At 40.3% G+C, this 23,591-nt stretch overlaps 1 protein-coding gene across 1 annotated transcript in view; it reads right to left on the reverse strand.

Annotated features, from left to right (window-relative positions):
• Positions 1 to 23,591, reverse strand: part of CTTNBP2 (cortactin binding protein 2) — a 154,715-nt gene that overhangs the window by 118,812 nt on the left and 12,312 nt on the right. The window lies entirely within an intron of this gene.

Genomic DNA, 23,591 nt, shown 5'->3' on the forward strand with positions numbered 1-23,591 from the left:
CATAAATATCCCCCAGTTTATTTATCCATTCACCTACTGAAGGGCATCTTGGCTGCTGCCAAGTTTTCAAAATTATGAATAAAACTTCTGTAAACATCTGTGTGAACGTAAGTTTTCCTGTGGGTAAATACCAAGGAGCACAATTCCTGGACTGTATGGTCCATGTATGTTTATTTTTGTAAGAAACCTCCACACCAGAGTACCAAAAGCGACTGCACCATTTTGTAGTCTTATTACCAGTAAATGAGAATTCCTGTTGTTCCACATCCTCACCAGCATTTGGTATCACCAGTGTTTGGATTTTGGCCATTCTAATAGGTGTGCAATGCTGCTAAATTTTTATCATTTCATGGGGTGTTTTCCCCCTTACGTTTCTCTTTGTATTAAAACTGAAGAGGGTGATCTTTAAGAATACAGCTGGGAGGGTTAATAAATGTAACTCTTGTAGAAGACACCCTAATCCTCCAATTCAACCAATGTCATAGTTTTCAAAGAAACCAGTGCGTCTTTGCCTGAGTAGAGTTAACCTGAAGAAATAAACCACAGTTGAGAAATGGAGAGAGTGAGACTGCGTATTTCTTGGGAGTTATTTGGTTTCTCTCACTTGCAACCAAAAAAATTTTTCAATAACAGGGCACTGAACTCCACACTTTGGTAACACCCCCCCGCCACCACCAACAAAATGTTCTTTTTTAACATCTGCTAGCCTAACAAACTTTTCTCACCACCATGAATCTTCTCTGACAGCATCTTTTCCAGATTCTTTCTGATTTCTACTCCTCTTGTCTTGGTATACCCTGGCTACCTTCTTTGCTCTTATACACTTCCTGTCAATGGCTCTAACCAGTCTCTCCCAGTTATAGAAATGCCAACTACCTGTATAAAAAGGCTGGCCTAAAAGACCTAGAAAGGGACATCCACCTGAAGCTGTGGCCCACGGTGTCCCTCATCATCTGACGTCTGTCTGCCTTCCCAGCCTCACCTCTTACTGCCCTATCCCTCACACTAGCCCAGTTGAACCCAGCCAACCCACAGAAGTCATGACAAGAACCAATCAGTGTTTAAAATCACAAAATTTTGGCAAAGTTTGTTATGTGGCAAGAGATAACTGTAATATGGGTCTAACGGACACAGTCTCCTGAGGGGAGATACACAGACTCCACCTAGAGTAAGCACCAGGTAACAAGATGCTTAGTTTAATGCTTTCTACAAACACTCAGCACTTCACTGCTTTCTACAAACCCTCTCAAGCATCAGAGTCCACCTTTGGTGTGAGCTTCCACCATGGTGAAACGGACAAAAACTAGACTCTGAGCCCAAAGATCAGAGATCAGCCACTAAGATCAGCAGACAGTTGACCCGCTGAGCTGCAGTTTCCCATCTAGTGTATGGGAATGTTATAAAGAATACATAGCACAGAACAGGAGCATGGTCTCTAATGCTAATATTATTAAAGAGCTTAATGTTGCATCTGACACGCTGTTTGGGGGTGCAACTTAGACTACAGGCAATTGTTCCCTTTAGACACTATTCAAGCATTACAAATGAACTCTGCATTAATCACAGGCCCAATCTTTGAAAACTATCCTAGCTACTAAAAGGATTTATATATTCGAATTCAGACTTGTTTTAAACAAATGACCAGGTATTTAACAAGTGATCCAGCTGGGAAGATCTGATGCAGAGATTCTCCAAAACCTACTATTTCATTTATGAGGTTCAACTTTTATATACCACCTTTGATTCCGCTTTTACCTAAATGTTAATGAGAACAGTGGCATATAAAATATTGAAAGAAACTGCACTAGAATAAAGATTTCAGGACTTACTATAGTTGCTCTAGGCTTGTTTATATAAATCTTTTTAATAATAAGCATTTATGAAGCATCTGGGAACCACTGTACCATTTTATTATTTAGAATCTCTTCATTTTTTTAAAAGTGTTTTCCACATTCTTGTTATGTAATGTATACGAATGTTCCAAATGGGAGTTTAAAAAAAAAAAAAAACCCTCCAAAATGCAATTTCCACAAGTTCATGGTCATTTCCCAGAGAAACGTTAAAATTCATTTTCAGGCCTTTTCTAACCACCCTATCTAAAATAAGAACCTGCCTATTATTGTCAACACAAAATCTGGTCACAATTAGTAATTCTTCCCCACAGTTTGTTCCCCTCACCCCATCTCCCTGTCTGGCACATCATAAGGGCTATTACTGTTAAGGGTTTATATACGTAGCCTCATTAAATCCTGACAACCACATTAAGAGAGCTATTTTATACCCCATTTGTCAGAGTGGTAAACTGAGACTGAAGGTACGGGAATACATTTCCTAAAGGCACCCAGCTAATAAAGGCAAAGTCTGCATTAATACCCCGCAACTGCCTTAATAATGCACCTTGTAGTTTAGTAAAATCCTCTAGTAACAGCTAAAGGTATCACAGTAAATGAAAAACTTCAACACACATAATATGACAAATCATTATATTCATTATGCTAGTAAATTACTCACTTTAATGGGATCCAAGCACTTTACTCTTGTTAATGTCTTCTTGTGAGCATGTCAGCGACATGGTTAATTTAATAAAAATGCTACTTCTATCTAAAAAGGAAGATCAAGCCTCTGACTTTAGGAGCCACATGATAGATGGGCAGGAACCTAGAGCCTGGTCTTGGTTCTACGCTCGGCACCAGTCCTGCCGAACCCTGCAGGACCCTGGTCATGTGGCCGCACCTCCCTACACCTCAGCTTTATCACCTACAGCACTATTACCTCGGTGTTCCACAGAGTAACCCATCTTTACTTCTACAAAATTACCCTAAAATGGTTTTAAAAACACGCTTTACATATAAAGTATTTTATGACCATTAATTACTATATAATAATAATAGTAAGTTACCAAGTAATCAAATCCGATTAGTCTAAACTTCTAAAGTTATGACTCAAATTATTCTCCCAACTCTGAGTCATTCCTCCCAATTTATGTGAAGTATAAAAATTAATAAACACATATGTTTATACACATATGTATATACACAGACACACAAAAACACCTGTTCATACATTCCATAAATATTTAGGACATATTTTAAAGGTTTTTGAAGACTGAAAAGTACAAAACCACAACTAAGCATCACAGCTTTATTGAACCCGTAGGCTTTTGAAACATTTCTAGTTCCAGAAATAGGCTAGAAGGGGAAAATTTTTTCTTTTGTGAAAAGTGGAACATTCAGCAAGACCCAACCCCTGTCAAAGACTCAAGGGGAGGGGATATTTTTGATTCCTGTCAGTATCCCAAGTGTCAAGTCGAGGTCAGGCACATCACAAGATCAAAAAAAAAAAATGCTTCCCCTGCCCTCTTCCCACCCCCCGATACCCTCCCCACAGACGTAAACTATTATCACACAGGTGCATCATTTATAAGCACACGCCAGGGATCCTGTGCCGTCATCTTCTACAGTTATAGCTTCCTGCGGCTGCAAACAGTATGGCTCGCTCTCTTTGGAAAGGAGTCTGGGTTTCTCCTGTAGGCAATTATTTCTAGTATCACTGGACAAAGCTAAGTTTTCCAGAAGGAAATTTCAGTTGTGACGGCAAACCCTAAGTAATCAAGGGAGACTGCTCAGCATGGGCTCCGCAGGAAGCATGGGTCTAGGGAGGACACGGCTGAACATGAACGAGCCCACATTATCTGACCAGTGGTTTTATAAGGTCTTGATCTCAGGACTCCTGTATACTCTTAAAAATTAGTAAAGAACCAAAGAGCTTTTGTTTATGCAGGTTGTAGCTTTTGCTATTTATCTTATAAGAAATTAAGACACAAAATTAACGTCTATTCATTAATTTATTCTGAGATAATAATAAAGCCACTGAATGTCAACATAAACAAATTTTTATGGAAAAAAATCTCTGTATTTTCCAAATCAAACAAAGAAAAATGGCATTGTTTTATATTTCTGCCAATTTCTTTACTGTCTGGCTTAATAGAAAACAGCCCGATTTTCATATCTGCTTCTTCATTTGATCTGTTACAAAATCGTACGTCATAAAGCCTCTGGAAAACTCTTAATGTATACTCATGACAGGATGAGAGTGAAAAGAAAATGTCTCCTGTTATTAAGAAAATTGTTGTTATCTCCTGAACTACTTAGAAGGGTCTTGCGGATTCTACGGACACTAGACCACACCTTGAGAGCTGCTTGTTCAGACTCTACTACTCTGTCTTTATTCCCCTTTCATCCTCACCCTTTCATTAAGTCTTTGGAACATTTCAGACTTGTGCCAGCTTTGCTACAGAGAATGAAGAACCCTCTACAGACACTTATGCCAGAAAATTAATGAGAGAACAGCAACTTCCAAACATCAAATGGCAATGTGGTGGTAGCCTCAGGAGCCTAAAATAGTCTGTCCCATACCTCTCCAAGGATAAATTAAGTCTCAAATACAAAAAGACAGACTTTCTGTGGAACCCCTTCTTTCCACCAGAAATGATGTGCTCAAGAATGCAAAAAATAAAAAAAAGGCTGAATGGGGGCTTCCCTGGTGGCGCAGTGGTTGAGAATCTGCCTGCTAATGCAGGGGACACGGGTTTGAGCCCTGGCCTGGGAGGATCCCACATGCCGTGGAGCAACTAGGCCCGTGAGCCACAACTGCTGAGCCTGTGTGTCTGGAGCCTGTGCTCTGCAACAAGAGAGGCCGCAATAGTGAGAGGCCCACGCACCACGATGAAGAGTGGCCCCCACTTGCCACAACTAGAGAAAGCCCTTGCGCAGAAATGAAGACCCAACACAGCAAAAATAAATAAATAAACTCCTACCCCCAACATCTTAAAAAAAAAAAAAAAAGGCTTGATGAATACATGATTATATGCCACATACAGACACTAAATGGTGTGGTCAGATAAAAGATCACTTTTTCCGGCATGATGGTTGAAAAATGATGGAGTACAAAAGAATAGAAAATCAAGGCATAAAAGAGAAAAAAACAGAACAGTAACAATTTAGAAGTAGCTGCCATTAGAATCAGAACAGCAAATGGCAGGAATGCTACATGCAGAGAATAAACAAAAGAACCAACAGCTCCCCTGGCTTGGTGAACAGGGGGAAAGGGACACCTGATCAGAGCACAATTTCTCAAGTGCTCTTGCAGGCTTCATGGTACCACACTAACCACTAATCTCTATATACCACAGAGTGAAGAGGGGGTGGGGAGAAGATACCATGAAATATAGGAAAGTAATCCATGCTCCCTAGAAATGCAGACTCAAGTAACACCCCAGAACAAAGCAATACATAAAAACTGTCCTCCCCAATGGCTCTATCATCTATGGAAAAAGAAAAGAGCAAAAAAATGTATAAACCTAGAATCAAAAAATGAGTATTTCTGTATGACATGAAAAAAGTAAAAACAGGATACGTCCATTTCTATACAATATTCATTAATCTAACCTCTCTGATACAAAAGTACGTTTATTTCACAGGGGAAATTTGGAGTCCATCTAAATCAATTCATTCAACAAATATTTATCGAGCCAGGCACCATAAAACAGTGAAACAAAACAAAATCCCTGCCCTCAAGGAGCTTGTGTTCTAGTGGGAAAATCAAAACAAACAAGTAAGTATGTTAAACATGTAAAAATATATAGCACCTCAAATGGTAATATGTGTAATGGACCTAAATAAAGGAAGAAAGAAGGAAGGGGACCACATGCGATGTGGACAGGGTGGCAATATTAACAGGTTGGATGACATTTCAGCAAAGACCTTCAAAGGCAAGGCAAGAAGGCCACAGGTCCATTCAGAAGAGCTTTCTAGGCAGAGAAAACAAACGCAGAAGCTCCAAGGCGGAACAGGCAAGGGGGCCGGCAGAGCTGCAGAGGAGGAGGGAAAAGGGACTATGAGATTGGGGCAGGGGTCTGCGCATCACGCAGTTCTGAGGGCACTGAAAGGCCTTGGCCTTTGACTCAGAGGGAAGGTAGCCACTAAATGGATGTGAGCTGAAGGATGACATGATCTGACTCGTGTTTTAATAGGAGCACTCTGGCTGGAAACTAATACAGAGAAGTGTCGGTGGAGATGGGAGAAACAGTTAGGTTGTACGTATAGTTAGAGCCAACAAGATTTACAAAGACTGGATACGGAAAGTGTGAAAGAAAAAGAGGAACCAAGTCTTACTCCAAAAGTTATTTTTTGGTTTGTTTTGATTTCTTTTTTTTGTTTCCTGGCAACTACAAAATGGGGTTGACTTTTGGAAGTTATAGCGCTAGGAAAAGCCTGATGAGAGTTAGGTCCAAGGGAGAGTGGAAGAAAAGTAATGTCATCAGCTGGTAAGCAACTATGTCAAGGAGTTTTGCTGTAACATGGCAAAAAGAAATGAAGCAACAGCGGGAGGCAGTGCCAATCTGAGGAAAGATTTGATGACACAGAAGGATGGGGATAACTGCTGAAGAGGTGTCCCAGAATATTTGAGAAGGCATGGAACTGGGTGCACATAGGCCAGCTGAGCCTGAGCCAGGAACATGGGTAATCTTTCCACAGTGAGAGGAGGAAAAATGAGTATGTGGGTACAGATGCCTGCGAGTTGGTTGATGTGATGGTGAAAGAGGATGAAAGTTCCTTCTGATTGCTTCTATGCTCTCAGTGAAATTGAAAGCAGCTGAGAATGAAGCAAAGGGAGGAGGTGCTAAAGAAAGGTCTCAGAAGGAGAAGAAAGTGTAAAAGAATCTAGGGGAACAGGCGAGTAAAGTACTAAGAAATGGGCTATCACTGCCAACCAGAACCAAGGGCCAACGACAGGCACATATGGTCATGAATTTAAAGCGAGTCCAGTCAGCAAGGTGGGATGGTCTTTCTCCAGCCTCTACTACCCTATGGGTGTGAACATGAGGTAGGCAGAGAGTTGAACTTAGCAAGCATTGGGGTTTTTTTGCCAAGTGAATGGGGCAAACTGAGAGGAGGAAACTGGGGGGATCTGCAGAGGAGGAATTGTGGTGATACCTCACGTAATCTAAAATGGGTACGGAGATTTCCGGCAATTGAGGTTTCATCAAATATACCGTGGTTAAAAATCACAATGTTGATAAATATCTAGTGACATGTTCACAGTATACTGAGAAAACAAACAGGTTAAACAAATTATTATGTAGAGCATGATCCCATTTTGAGAGATATATACTATGTAGGCTCATTAATGCAGAGAAAAATGGTTACTTCTGAATGATAAAGTTTCCTTTTTTGTGCCTTTTAAAGGTATTCTACAAAGAACATGTATTGCTTTAATAATTCGGAAAATATACATGTTAAACAGCATAACTTAAAATTCTTTGTAAATTACGTCATTTAAAAGTGCACCAGGGGGCTTCCCTGGTGGCGCAGGGGTTGAGAGTCCGCCTGCCGATGCAGGGGACATGGGTTTGTGCCCCGGTCCCGGAAGATCCCACATGTCGCGGAGCGGCTGGGCCCGTGAGCCATGGCCGCTGAGCCTGCGCGTCCGGAGCCTTGCTCCGCAACGGGAGAGGCCACAACAGTGAGAGGCCCGCGTACCGCAAAAAAAAAAAAAAAAAAAGTGCACCCAATTAAATTACAGGTTTTAGTTTATATGAATAGGGTCATCCTAAAATCATTAACAGGTGTTACCAAGACGCATTACGATGACAGATTTTTACAGGAAATGCGTTTGATTGGACTACACAGCTCCGTGGAAGCCTTTCCAAGCTAAAATGTTTCCAAAAGACACCCATCACGAAGGCTCTTGTTCAGCCAGTATGCATAAGATGGTGTAACGGATGTCATGTGTCCTCATTAGTTAGGCATTCCTTTTTTTTTTTTTTTTTTTTTTCCCGGTACGCGGGCCTCTCACTGTTGTGGCCTCTCCCGTTGCAGAGTACAGGCTCCAGACACGCCGGCTCAGCGGCCATAGCTCACGGGCCCAGCCGCTCCGCGGCATGCTGCATCTTCCCAGACCACGGAATGAACCCATGTCCGCTGCATCGGCAGGCGGACTCTCAATCACCGCGCCACCAGGGAAGCCCAGTTAAGCATTCTTGATTCACTGGTGCCTGTGTAGTGTTATTAAACATTTTGAAAGTCATCCCTGCCCACCACTAAAAGAAAAATTGCAGATGAGAGAATACAGAGGAATAATTAGGTTTTACTTCTTCAAGCCTATGAAATACAGTATAGTTTAAAAGGCTATAAATGATGAGCACTAGGAACACTAAAAGTATTGAAAATGTTTGATAAAAATGGAGAATATAAAACTGTGTTGAATAACCTAGCTACAGCTATGTTATGGGGATAAGATTATGGATGAATTTTGAAGTCAGAATTTATCAAATGATATATGCTTCTATTAAGAAAAAGTAGTGTAACTTTCTAGTATATGAAGAATTAAAACTCACTTATTAGTGAGGAAAACTGTCATAGAGAAAGACTAATCCCATATGGGTCCTATAGATCATATACAAAACAAAAACAAAAACAAAACAAAAACTGTGACTTTAAAATATCATACAATGTTATCTATACAGTTAGGACAATGATTAATGAAGAGACATTTGAATAGCCTGTAAATTGTTACATTTTACAAAGCTGGTATAAACTTCCAATTCTAATAATTATTTTTACTAATAAAAATGTTTAAAAGCTGCTCCATTATTATTCCTATCGGGGAATCTTCACTCCTTTGTTAAAAATGTCAAGACTTAAAAGCTAGTTTCTTTGTCTCACTAAAAATACTCTCATTTTTAGTCAGGGTACAGTAGTTAGTTTAGTTCAGGTAAGGTAGCCTAACTTGCTAGGAAGCAAAAATGATAGTGAATATTTACCAACAGTTACACTTGGTTAGTTCAATTTGAAAACATACTATCCATTTGGAGACACAGCAGAGAGTAGCAACAAGGCCCTGTAAAAATCCATACACAATCCACTGGCAGGAAGAAAAGAAATGAGTAACGAAATTCTAGACTGCAGGGTTACCAAAGTGCTTGTAACATTTTAAACCATTTGAGGTGTGCCGGAAAAAATGTGGCACAAACTGGTCTTCAAAGCATGAAAAGTACAATAAAGGGAACTGGAAAGTCCAAAACCAAGCATGTGGAAAACTGATAAGCTTTCAAACTGATGAACTTCCAAACTGAAGTCAGTTGATTAGAGGAAATATTTAGTGAAATTATTACAGTGCTATAGTGTGGTACATCCAGTGCTTAATGTCAACTAACAGTAAACTACAAAGGACATTCATAAATTTGTGACACAAAAATGTTTGTTACAGGCAGTAATCAGACGTTCTTAGAGAATGTTATAAGCCATAATTATTTAACATCAATTCTCCTTTTCTTTTGGAAGCACCGATATAAACCATTTTCACACTTTTTTGTCCCATGTTCAATTTTTTTTTTTTTTTTTTTTTGCGGTACGCGGGCCTCTCACTGTTGTGGCCTCTCCCGTTGCGGAGCACAGGCTCCGGACGCACAGGCCCAGCGGCCATGGCGCACGGACCCAGCCGCTCCGTGGCATGTGGGATCTTCCCGGACCGGGGCACGAACCCGTGTCCCTGCATCAGCAGGCGGACTCTCAACCACTGCGCCACCAGGGAAGCCCCTCTAATTTTTAGAGCTACTGCTTTGCCTAACCACATTTGAATATAAATGACTTGTTCAGTCTGAAAAACGTGTACATGAACTGATTAAACAAGGAACAGCAGCAAATGATATGAGATCACACTGGCAAATGGTCTGAAGGTGACACAGCCCATCTGCTTATTTAGAGTGTCTACTGACTGCCTCCTTCACAGCAAACCCCCGGGGAAGCTGTGCATTAACCCCCTGCTGCCCTGCCCCACTCCCACCACCCAACGCCCTTCGCTTCCACCCTGGCTACCTCACCTAAGCATCCTGCCTCTCACTTATGTCTCTGGATGGTAGGCAAAAGCAGTCATTTACACCCAGCTATCACACTTTATGTGGACACCGTTGAAAACACCTCCCATCTGAAGAGGCACTACAGAAATGTTCGACCTCAGTAACCCAGAGTCTGCCTTCCCTGTGGAAGTAACTGCCATGGCAGTTTTCCTTATGAACAACACAAATCATGTAACTTGCCCATTACTGTTTTATTTTTCCCATCAGGAAGCACAGAACCCCAACTTCTGCTTCAACTCAGTGGCTCAGCTTCTGTTTTATGTACTGGGCCCCCAAGAAAGATTTCATTAGAGGAAAGGGTCTTATAACTACAAGGCTTGTGTGCCCCTGTTTTAACCCCTAATCTCGATTTTTACATACTTCTATTTTTCCATCTTGCTGTTTTTATTCTTGTAAGCTACATCACATCATCTGTGGAACCATCAGGGGTATAAGCAGTAAATAAAACTATCACATTGACCGTAACAGAATATCCATTTTTTACACACAGTTCTTAATGTCTTGATAATGTGTTTTACTTTAGTCCGACAATTCACAAAAGCTCCTTTAGCATGATTCCCACAGCTTCTTTGAGAACATGTCTGGGCTGAGTCACCTGATGGCGGCTTTTGGAGAAGCTGTCCTGAGACCAGCCACTGGCTGTCCTTTTCTCATCAAAATCTCTTTACAACTAGAATCAGCAGCAGCCACCAATCTGCTGGCCATTCTGCTTACTGGGCAGAAAGCCTTTCCAGCTTTCAGGGATTTTACTCAGCACCAGGGATTTCAGTGCACCCTGATTTTATGTTACATAAAACATACCTGCTTTACAGTGAGTGCCCACCCACCCCTTAGACCAGTGGTTCTAAAACTTGAGCACTAATCAATCACCTGAAGGGCTTGTGAGACCAGAGAATATACCTTGTTCCACCCCCAAAGTTTCTGAGCCACTTGGTCTACAGTGCAGGGCTAAACACTTGCATCTTTTTTATATAAGCTTCAGGTGTACAGCATATAATTCAACATCTGTCTACATTACAGTGTGATCACCACCACAGATCTAGTTGTTACCCACCAACATATAGTTGACCCCCTTCACCCATTTTGCCCACCCACCAATGCCCTTCCTCTTCCCCTCTGGTAACCACCAACCTGGTCTCTGTATCTATGAGGTTTTTCTTTTGTTTGCTCATTTGTTTTAGATTCCACATATGAGTGAAATCATTTGGTATTTGTCTTTCTCTGTCTGACTTTTTCAATTAACACCATAACTTTTCTAACAAGTTCCTAGGTGATGCAGATGCTGCTGGCCTGGAAACCACACTTTGAAAACCAATGCCTTGGGGGCTTCCCTGGTGGTGCAGTGGTTAAGAATCCACCTGCCAATGCAGGGGACATGGGTTCGAGCCCTGGTCTGGGAAGATCCCACATGCCGCGGAGCAACTAAGCCCGTGTGCCACAACTGCTGAGCCAGTGCTCTAGAGCCCGTGAGCCACAACTACTGAGCCCACGTGCCACAACTACTGAAGCCTGCGTGGCTAGAGCCCGTGCTCCACAACAAGAGAAGCCACCACAATGAGAAGCCCGCACACCACAACGAAGAGTAGCCCCCGCTCGCCACAACTAGAGAAAGCCTGTGCGCAGCAACAAAGACCCAACGCAGCCAAAAATAAATAAATAAATGTATTTTAAAAAAAAGAAAACCAATGCCTCAGGGTCAGTCCATTTCCCTGCTTAAAAATCTTTAGGGACTCTGCCCTGTCTATCCTATTAGTCACACAGATGTTTCAGCTTGGCCTTCAAACCCTCCTTGACAGAGCCTGTCCCAGCTCCTACTACCTCAGTCCATAGCCTGTTCTCCAGGCCCCTTTACATCCTCACTCTGCCCAGAGCACACAAACATCCTGTGCTCATGCTGTCTTTCTGACTCATACCCACTTCTCATTGCTCTAATTATTAATTGCTCTAGAAATTAATCATTCTTCAAAGGACTCGTGGAATGCCACCTCTTCCCAGAAGCCATCCATCTTCATTAAAACTCTTTCAGGGCTTCCCTGGTGGCACAGTGGTTGGGGGTCCGCCTGCTGATGCAGGGGACGTGGGTTCGTGCCCCGGCCCAGGAAGATCCCACATGCCGCGGAGTGGCTGGGCCCGTGAGCCATGGCTGCTGAGCCTGCACTCCGCAACGGGAGAGGCCACAACAGTGAGAGGCCCGCGTTCCGCAAAAAAAAAAAAAAAAAAAAAACAAAAAAAAAAACCTCTTTCATTTATGCTTTAGGACAATATACAAGCCTGCCTTGCATTATAATTAGTAGCCATTGCACAACTCTCTTCCACTACATTATACAGGAGAGTGGTTAGGAAGATGCACTTACAGTCAGAAAGGCCTGGGTCCAAGTTTTGGCTGCACACTCATCAGCTGTGTGACACAGAACACATTTCTTAACCACGAGCCTTAAAGTGAGATGACAATACATCTCCTTCAAGGGAGACAGCTGAGGATTAAATGAGATAATCTACATAAAGTCCTAAAGAGTACTTCTGGCAGATAGGGCTCAGTAAGTATCACTTTTCTGGAGTTTTTGAAACATCATCCCCAAATTCTTTGACACTCCTCCCAGGTGGTCAGGTCTATGTCTCTTCCCCTTGAATCTGATTCCTGTGACTGCTTGACAGAATATAATGGAAAGTGACCTTGTGACCCAAACTTTAAGGCACTACAAGATTCTGTTTCCTGTCTCCTAGGATGTTCACTGATTAATCCTAGCCACCCTGAGACGAGAAAGCCCAAGCAGCCCATGGAGAGGAACGCAAGCCCCAGCCCATAGTCTCCACTGATCTCCCAGCAGGCAGCGAGCACATGAGGGAGGCATCTTGAAGCAGATCCTCCAGCCACCCCCCCACCCTACTCCCATTGCCACGTGAGGTGCAGATGGTGAGCGGTCCCTAAAAAGCCCAGCCTCAACTGCAGACATGTGAGCAAAATAAATGATTGTTGTTCTTTAAAACCATTACATCTCCGGGGGGTTTGTAACACAGCAAGAGATGACAAAGCAGGAAAATGTTATTATCTTTGCATCCTTTCTCCTCTCCAGCAGACAGGATCATAGGTTAGGATCTTCTAGAGTGTTGATCACAAGATTCAGACACTTCTAGAGGGAAGATCCTCCCAAGGGATCTCTCTTTGTGAGTAAACAAACATTTCAAAAAAAATCAATGATGCTCTTCTATATTTTCATAATTGCCATTCAATAAGATCTTAGAAGTCTTGCCGCATTTACTTCTGTTTATAATTACCTGCAGTCACTTGGGAGGGAACAGCACTTGATTAAACAGAAGACTTTCCAACAACAATTTCTGTGTAGTTTCAATTTCTGTGCAGCTTTTGATATTTACAATTGACTACAGGTGTGTGGGAAATGTTCTGGGAATTCACAGCATTTAAAGTAAGATAAAGATTCCATGAATGACAACTTCCAGCTCTAGGAAAATGATTAGTGTCATCAATGTTTCCTTTGAAGCAGAGGCATGGTGAGAGCCAAGGTTAGGAGTCAGAGAGAAAATGGCTTATTGATTCTCAGAGGCTGTTTCTCTATTCCTAAAGTGGGCAACTGTAACTGATCAAGCGATTTCATACAGATGACAGGAGATAATGTATGTGAAGTGCCCAGCACATAATAAAAACTCAATAATGTTAAGTCCCATTCCATCCCCACGTCCTGCTCCAAATTCTGCCTGCTGGAAACTGCAGCAAACCTCAGGATTCCTTGGAAGCATGAGTCAAATGGAATTGACCCTTTTCTTGATTTCAGTTTGCCTACTGCCTAGACCACAATCATGGGGTGAAGGAAGGAGGTTGTAGAAAAGAAATTGTTTTAGTTTGAAAGGATTTTTTTTTGTAATTTATTTTTATAGTGGAGTATAGCTGATTTACAATGCTGTGTTTCTTTCTGGTGTACATCTCCTGGATTCACTTACAGAGAGAGACATCTATATATTCTTTTTCAGACTCTTACCAGTCTTATATTCTCTTCCGGTGATTACACTGTGTTAAGCCGAGTTCTATGTGCTATACAATAGTTCCTTATCGATTACCTATTTTCTCTATGGAAGGGTATGCCTGCTAATTTCCACCTCCTGGTTTATGCCTCACCCCCTCCCACCTTTCCCCTTTGGCAGCCATAAGTTTGTTTTCTAAATCTGTGATTCTGTTTCTGTTTTGTAAGTTAGTTCATTTGTATCCATTTTTAGAGTCCACCTGTAAGTGATATCCCATGATAGTTTGAAAGGATTGAACCACCTCCTTCCTCTTCACTTTTAGATGGCCAGGAACAAAGGTGGCTGTAAACAGAATGATTCATGCCAAGTTTAAAGCAATGCCACCGAAAATCAAAGATTTAACATAAAAAAGCGTACGCTGCCTAAATATGAAGATGTGGGAAACAGACTGACAAGCTGTAGGATAAGTATTTATAACGGTTCATAGGTCTAACTGTTATCCCACCATTTCTATACACTTAAAACCTCACTTTTAAAAACAATTGACAGTACGCATTATCCTATTCCCAAAACACTTGAGAAATTTCCAAAATTGCTAAGCCCTCTTTTGGCGGGGGATAATTTTACTTTAGAAAACGTTGTCTGGACAACACCTGACAAGTCATTTCTCTTCACTCAGGACCCATACAGCCACCACAGGAGCCCCCAGAAATGATGCTGACTCTACCTCTTTTCAGCCTGTGGCCTGATGGTTCAAAATATCCATCTGATTTCCTACCACTGCTTATTTTCCTGCCTGCCTTAGGGGCTGCAAGGATAAATTAGTAGCCTAGATTAGCGTTAGTTTCCATCTGGCCAATTCTGACTTGAGGAGTGAGAGTTCTACCCTAAGAAATAAGAAGCAATGCCCACTTTATTAGACAGGAAGCAGGTGACCAAGGTCTAGTCCTATAACTTTCGAAGTGTGAGGAGAAGAAAGTGCAGGGGAAAATATTTTCTACCAACACAGACTGAGATTCAAATGCAAATACTTTTTTCAAGCACCTATTATGTGTCAGATCCTTTGCTAGGTGCTGTAGCGTATGACCTTGTTTAATCCTTAGAATTCAGACAAACCTATGACTTTGCATTAAGGCCAGAGAGATGTGCTACTAAAGCACCCACCCAACCCCATTTACCTAGGGATTTAAAGTCTTCCTTAAAGGCCGAAGAGCTGCAATGCCCAGACACCGGCACACAGATGGTCCTTTCCTTCTAACTTGGTGAGAATCAACCTATGCTGTGCATAAAAATCACTACTCAGGCTTGTATATACAAAACTATGTCTCATGTACTTTACTGGTAAGTTAAGAGCTTCCCAAGGGCTTACTATCTGCATTATTTTAACCATTAAAACCTAATACCCATAGGAGAGGCAACTCCACTTTAATACAGGTAAGGTGCCTAGTGCAGTGCCTGACACCAAGAGAAGACTCTGTCCACGGTCTGTTTTCCATGGAAGAATGTCATGAGAAGGGGTCGGGGCTGCTGGAGAGCTTGTCGGCTTTAGCATTTTATTTTTGTAAGGGGTAATTATGTGAGCATAAGCCCTGTAATGGTCCACTTAAAATAGGCCAACATAGATGTCCTGGAGCAGAACAAATTCCGACCGCGCTGAAATGTATCTTACATTCTTGCCAGGTCATCTTTAGCACTATGTGAAGCAATCTTCTGCTCCTTTTCCCAACCCTCTGTGGAAAAGCTGAAAAGGCATTTGATTTTATAACAGATAAGATTACTGTAAAGTTCTAAAGACCTAAGTTATGAAAGAAGAGGTCTTTTAACCAAAATTTCATTTAATTTAAAAATCTAAGCTGAACTGAGGAGAACTGGATTGGGGAAAAAAAATACAACTGAAGAGAGAATTTTGCCTTTCAAAAAATTTCAAGTGGAGGATTTACCTTATCCATCTTATCTTAGGTGCACAAGACCTTAACTAAAAACCATAATCAGCTCATCTTAACCCTCTGAAGAAAAACACTGTTCATGGCTAAGTGACAAAAGTGATGAGCAAGCACATTTTCCATGCCCTCTTCAAGGGCAATATTTGGAAGCATCTGAGATATTCACATTTCTAAGACAACCACTGTGACATTCTACCTCTTTACTATGGCTCTCCTACAAACTTTTGTCTGCCCAACAGCTAGGGTGTTCTTTGTAATTTTTCCTTTGGAAGTGGTGATAAGCTAAAAATATTTACACTTAATAAATTAAACTTCTGATACAAAAAATAGAATACACTATAATTTTGCATTTTCTTAAAAGATGACTTTAACAGCACATCAAATCACTGGGATTCTCCAGCTTAAACACATCAACAGCTGACCACCTGATGTAGGATGAAATCCAGCCTTTCCACAGCCTTCGCCCTCCAGCATGGTCTGGCCCCAGCCACCATCTGTATCTGATCTTGTGCCACTCTTGCTTGCTGTCTGGTTTCCTGAAGTTCCTATCAAGTATCAAGCTCCTTCCTCTCCAAGGGCCTTTGAATGTGCCGCTCCCTTTGCCTGAACACCCTTCTTCCAACTGGGCTCAGGATATCCCTCCTTCAAGTCTCAGGGAGCGTCACTTCCACAGGGAAGTCTTTTCTGACCCAATGTAAGCTACCCTGAATCTCGTAACATTCTTTCCTTTTCTTTCATAATCATAATTTGTCCTTAGATATTGTGTTTATTGGTTTAATGTCAATCTCTCCCACTAGACTCTAAGATCCATGAGAAAGAAAGCATACCCCTCGGTCACGACCCTCGAAGCCCAGGACATGTCTGAAGACAATAAACATCTGCTGAAGAAATGGATGCTGGATCCCCTCACCTTTCCCCACCCTGTCCAACTACATTTGAAATATGGGATATAGCCTTTCCTTTCTTATTTGTTCAACAACTATTTATATTTTGACTCAGAAAACTGAAAAGCAGAACCTGAAACCTCTTTTCTTCCCAAAGTAACCACAACCAAAGAGAAGGAGGGTAGAACTTTGGGTACTGCTTTAGACCCTTGTTTCTTCTTATAATCAAGATAGAATTAGTCATATATGTGGCAAAGGAAATTCCCACAAGAACCCATGACTTGTAGCTTAGCCACTGAGGGTTAAGATGAGATGGCTGAAATATTATCAGAATGCCTCAAAGGAACACCCTTTATTTTCAGATCACAGGGAACTAATTCTAAAGTAACGGTTAATTGAACTGACAGTCCCACAAATTATGATAATCTTCGAAGTGTACAAAAGTACATTCCTGGTTTCATACCACTTGTAACCCTGAACCTATCCTGCACCCAGTGTGGATCAAATGGTACATCACTGAGCTGGGAAACCTTCATCTTTAGTTTGTTCTCACAGATATCCTACTGATTTATTAATAATCAGGAAGAAAATGTTACTTGAGTGACATCAGTTGCGTATTAAATGGTAGTGATAAACGCTTTGCTTTCATGGCATCATTACCTTTTTTTTTTTACCATATGATTCCATTTATATATTTTTTTACTGAAGTGCCGTTGCCGTACAATATTCTATAAGTACGATACAGTGATTCAGTTTTTAAAGGTTATACTCCATTTATAGTTATTACAAAATATTGACTATATCCCCTGTTGTGTTGTACAATATATCCCTGTAGCTTATTTTATACCTAATAGTTTGTACCTCTTCATCCCCTACCCCTAATATTAAAAAGAAAGCAGCCTGATATTCTTCTATTTTTTTCCTTCACTAATAGCAAATGTTCAACAGGGAAAATAAAGTCTCTCCGAAAAAATCAAAATTGATATTTCCTGTTTGCCCTACTAGACCAAATACAATGCTATTTAAAAATCATCAGCTATTGTATATTATGAAAAACTCATTCGCTTGCAGAAAAAACACAACGTCTGGTCAACTCTCTTCCTTTTTCTAGACGCAGAACAAAGGCGTTATCTCAGCAGACGGGGAAGAAAACAATTTATGTTTCACGAATTCAGCTCTGCTCAGCAAATTCATTCGTTAATTAAAATAAACAGCACAAAAAAGGGTACGTTTTGGTCAGTCAATTGCCTGCAATCATAGGAGAATTTTGAAATACAAAAGGCTGCGTGTTTTACTTAGCTGAAACCAGAATGTTATTCTTTTATCATTATTTAGCAGACAAGTCATATGAGGAAAACCCTCACAATACTCTGTAGTATACTTGCAGCTGCTTTCAAAATGAGTGGAAACATTATTCTATTTAATGCTTTCATTTTATTTAAAAAGATTGACTTTGTTCTACGTAAAGTTTCAAGCACTGAGCCATACAGCCATAAAGGTTTTTGAATTTTAAAAATAAAACATTTAAGTTCTGCCTAAGAAGCTATAACGCAATTTTAAATATGTGCTGTGTTTTGAAAGAGTCATGAAATTTGTTAAAATGGCATTTTCAGATTAATTTTTAACTTTGAGAAAAAATATTTCACAGGAAAATCACTGTATCATAAAATATATTTGAATCATTAAAGTTCTTATATTTATTTCAGCGAATATAGTTTTGAAAGTGGCACTTCCTTAACCAGTATTACTTTACAGCAGTGTTTCCCAAATGGGGGTGATCTGGAGACCTTTTTGGCTGTCACAACTAGGGAGGTGCTGCTGGCATCTAGTGAGCACACAGAGGCCAGGGAGGCTACAAAGCGTCCTGCAGTGCAGAAGATAGCCCCCTCCCTGCAACAACAGCAGCAACAAACACCTGGCCCCAAGTGTCAATCATGCTGAGGGCGGAAAAACCCTGCTTTAAAACAAAACCGTTAAAAAAATTTTTTTTAATTGAGTTAGTTTTGAACCCAATGGAAAGGTCAGGTTTTCAAAAAGGAAGATATTCTAGGCAAAATACATACTGAGTCACCGCCTGAGAAAGTATAACTTAGGCCCAAATGACACTACTCAGAACAATTAATTTTAAATATATAAAGTCAAGATACAAGAATTTTCTAAATGGGAACAATCTTGGCATTGTAATAAAGCTCCAGTGACATTCAGTTCAAACTTTCTGTGCCTGGTACAAAGTAGGCACTTAACAAATATCTACTGAGGGAAGGAGAAAGAAGGATCTTCTTGTGCCATATCCCAGGACACTGTACACGGTAACATTACACCAAGATAATGGGCTGTATTAGGTTGTGAGGGGTCCTCTAAGCTCCTCCCTTCCTCCACAGCACTAGCATGTAGCCAGCCAGTAGGTGACATTTCCCTGTTTCCTATGCAGCTAGGTGCGTCCACAAAAGTTCTCACCAATGCACGTGTGTGCGCTGCTTACAGGAAGTTGCTTCTCCTTCATTTCCTCCCTTGCCCCCACCCTTCACTGTAGGTTGGGATGTGGAGGTGGCACTGACCAAGTTTCAACCGTACAGAAGACGCTAATTCCCTAAAGGAGAGCAATAAGCCACCTGGGTAGCTGAAGACCACTTGGCACAGAGCTGCCCCTCCGGCAGAGATCAATCATCTCCAGAATGGTATGTGAGAAATGAGCTACTTATTTAATCTATTATACTTTGGGTCTCTTTGTTGCAGCTGCTTGCACAAGTCAGTTCTAAAATCTGATATCCCCTATGATACAAGGGCTACAAATGCTGTCTATCTGAGGAAATGTTAAACTGGCTAACTTCTTAAAGTTTCAGTGCGAATAAGACTTGAAAATCTGGATTATACGGTCACTCTATAGTGACTACTGGTTAGGGTGAAGAACTGCCCTGTCTGTTAATAGTGTTAATTCTCATTTATCTAATCCAAATGGAAAAAGAAGGCAAATCTGGAGCTACCTGCCCAAGGAATTCATTGTTTCAATGATATAATATTTACATAAACTCATGCTAATGAAAGCGGGCTAGACCCTGTAAAAATGGAGGCTAAAACAATTTTAACCCTTAAAATTTTATAATTACAGCATTTTCATCTTCTGCCTTTGTCTCCCCTTTGAGTAAGATGCTGGTAAAAATACTAGTAGCAAGAGGAAAAAGGGAGTGAGGGCCAGAGGATTCCACAAACTAAACACTGAGCACTGAAATAATGATTTCTGGATTAAGTTGTATATTCATATCTTGAACATTCAATTAAGTTTGATTCAGAAGCCTCTGTGTCTATCTTGGTTTTCAGAAAATATAGCTGCTTCTTGTTGCACACATTCTTTATTAAACTCCAAAGTATTTTCTAGATTTTATTTGATACAGAATATATTCATTCAACAATTTATTCCTACTTTATGTGAATGAGAGGGAAATCATTGAGAAACAAAATATTTCTTATGCGATGAAATTAAAACATATTACATTTAAGCAGCTTTATGCAATTCAGATTTTCCATTAATATTGCTCTTTTTAAAATATAACTTCCCCCCAATAAAAATTAATGTCTAGAATATTATATCTGTTATAGAGTCATAAACTTACTGAGAAATATTTTTACCTTAAACATCTGAAAACAGTAAAAGTACCAAAATATATATTGTAATTTCCTGACACCCTTCCCCCAAAATCATATTTATGGATTGTCCTGACAAGTCTATGGCCATTAATTCAATGATCTATGCAACTTTTCATGGTAACCTGACAATCAAGAGTATCAGGATAACACGATTAAAAAAGTAAAATAGCTTGGTCTGAAATACCTTTTTAAAGTTTCTAAAATTCTGAAGAATTTGAATGCCTCACAACAGAAATCATTTCTAAATTTTAATAAAATTCAGGGCACAAATTAGGCATCTTGTATCTCAAAAAAAATCACAATTTACATATTAAATTCAAAAATCTTTACTATACTGAGAAAGTACTTTTGACTTTTTCTTGAAACAAAATGTATTTCTCCCAACTGAATACTGTTTACTAATTTAGATTTTGACTTTTAATTTAGGAATAAGTTTATCTTATAATATGAAATAAAAATAAAAGTTTCACATTCTCTCTCCTTCCCAATTTCTTTCTGGGGCACTAGCCAGTCACTAAATTATATTCTACTGTTAAAGGAAAAGGTAACTAAAGGACACATCTGGACCCAAGTAAATATTTCACTAGTTTCACCAGTTCCAACTAATGCCCCCAAGGGAATAGTCAATCAGTAAATCAACACAGTGAGTCTACCACAGCTACAACAGGTATATGAAAATGACATTATTACCTACTCCTAAAAATGCAATGATCTAAACAAATCAATCACAATTCTCAATGTTAAAAAGGGACGAAAGGCTTTAAGAATCTCCAAACATGCCAAGTTCTGGCATGTCACATTTTCAACCTGAGAAGTCTCAATCTCTTTGGACTTCCTCATTGTTTGTTTGATTTCAGTCTATAAATAAAAGAGACTGGTATCAGCCAGTGGTCCTCCACAGGGGCAGTACCCTAGAGGTCTTGAAAATAAGCAAGAACAATTAGTTTTCACAGTGACTGGCACTTAGGGAGCAGGGCTAGGGGTTTGCTACACATTCAGGAACTGTCCCAAGTCCCCAGAATTTTCAAATGTCCCTCTGCTCATTCCTTTCATTAGAACCTTCAGTATGACTATCTGAGCCTAAAGAGTAACTTCTTTCCACACATAAACAAGTTGTTTTAATTCAGTTTTAATGAACACTAAATTTTTCAGCCATTCAACTGTCATGTAAATGTCTGCTTTTGTTGGGAACTTTACCAAGTGTCATTCACCATTTCAGAAAAATCACCTCACCAATAGTAAATCTGCTCCCTGTACCCAAGTCAATGACATGGCATGTGTGGATCAGGATTCTTTTGCAACGACTGCACTCATGTCAATGTTATGAGAATAGGTGGGAACAGCCATCTATTTTATCATGTCTTCCACTAGTCATGCCTGAGCAGTTATATGTTGAAACACCTAATATTTTATTATAAATTACTCTCCTGTTACTTCTTATCCCAATTAGGGCAATGTATTCGTTATTATTAACATAGCCTACTTACATATGCAATTTTCCATACATTTCATTTCGGCATAGTAAAAGGGTAATACAAAGTATTTTATGAAAATGAAAAACTAGGTCTGATAGATATGCAAATCCTGAACCAGAATATCACCTAAGGCTCCTTGCAGCTCCAACGTGCTTTGATTCTACGAAAAACTTTCAGTTTGGCAAGCCCTGATCATTAGCAAGCCTTTACCTCTGCTCAAGTTTGAAAGTATCGCAATTAAGTAAAAATGAAAAATACATGTGGTTGCTAAGGTGATGCATAAAAACACAGACTCTGCTCAACGCTCCAACATTTGTGTGAGCAGAGGGCAATGCCACGTGCTGATGCCTTTTACAGGTGAATAGAGAGGGACAGAGAAATACCTAAGGGAGAACTGAAGCCCTCACATCTCTTTGCTCTCAAGAAGCTACACTACTGGCCTCACAGGTGACTGCTGCCTTGTTCTCTCCTTGGGCTGAGGGTCACAGATCTGAGTGCTGCACTGCCTTAGCCTGTCTCCCCCAAAGTTCATTCAAGAAAATATACACTGGCAAACAGTGCAAATGTCCCAAAAGTGAAACAGGAAGAATACCTCTCACTATCAAACTGTGCACAAGTCTACTTAGCAATGCTTATCGTTCAAAAAGCAACACCCTCAATTCATCACTGGCATGGAGCTGGTATAATCACACTCCACTTTTTCTGAGCCCATCATTCTCTGTCATCAGATTGAAGAATAATTATTATCCCCACTATACCAATTTCCAGGTTATGAAAATGTACTTAACTCATTATTTCAGGAACTGTTGCCCCTTGCCCCACTGGATTCTCAGCGTGTCCACCATCTCCATTATGTCTGACCGTCCACCGTTCTCTCTTTCCCCACCATATTAGCACCCACAGGGGCAACCTTGTTTTTATTGATACATTCCACAGAGTTTCACTTGTTAAAATAAACTCCCTAAGACAAAGTTTGAGGAAATATTCCCTGGTGAAAAAAATAAATCCATACTTCCTGTGTAATAAATATATCCCTCTCGGTCAAATGACCAAGAGTCAGGAAACACCTGATTACATACAAAGTATTAAATATAAAAGAGGAAAATAAAACCTTAAGTTTGGCTCACTTAGCAAAACAAGCGCAATCTTGGGAGTGACCAGTTAAGCTTTCTTTTTTTTTTTTTGCAGTACGCAGGCCTCTCACTGTTGTGGCCTCTCCCGTTGCGGAGCACAGGCTCCAGACGCGCAGGCTCAGCGGCCATGGCCCACGGGCCCAGCCGCTCCGCGGCATGTGGGATCTTCCCGGACCGGGGCACAAACCCGTGTCCCCTGCATCGGCAGGCGGACTCTCGACCACTGCGCCACCAGGGAAGCCCTAAACTTTCTTGATGTAGAATTTTCTAACATAATTTTTAAGGAAACAAAACTTTACTGAGGTATTCTAATATACTGGAAGATAATCCTTTGCAAATTATGGAAAGTTAAAAATTACTGTAAGATCAGATGAAAAAAGTAATAAAACTATTCGAAGATACATTATGTACATATAAACATTTCGTTTTTAACTCAAGAGTCTCTGAAAATAAGAAATCATAATTTATACATGAAGGAAAAAAACCTCTATTTTCAGCAATTTCTTTTATAAATGATTCTCTTAGTTTTTCCTCACTGGCCTCACATATGTTTAGGATACCAAGCTACCAATTTTCTGAGAACTTGTGTCTTTAACCAAATACATATGGGAAAC

The sequence above is a fragment of the Delphinus delphis genome, chromosome 9, assembly GCF_949987515.2.
Source record: "Delphinus delphis chromosome 9, mDelDel1.2, whole genome shotgun sequence".
Taxonomy (NCBI): domain Eukaryota; kingdom Metazoa; phylum Chordata; class Mammalia; order Artiodactyla; family Delphinidae; genus Delphinus; species Delphinus delphis.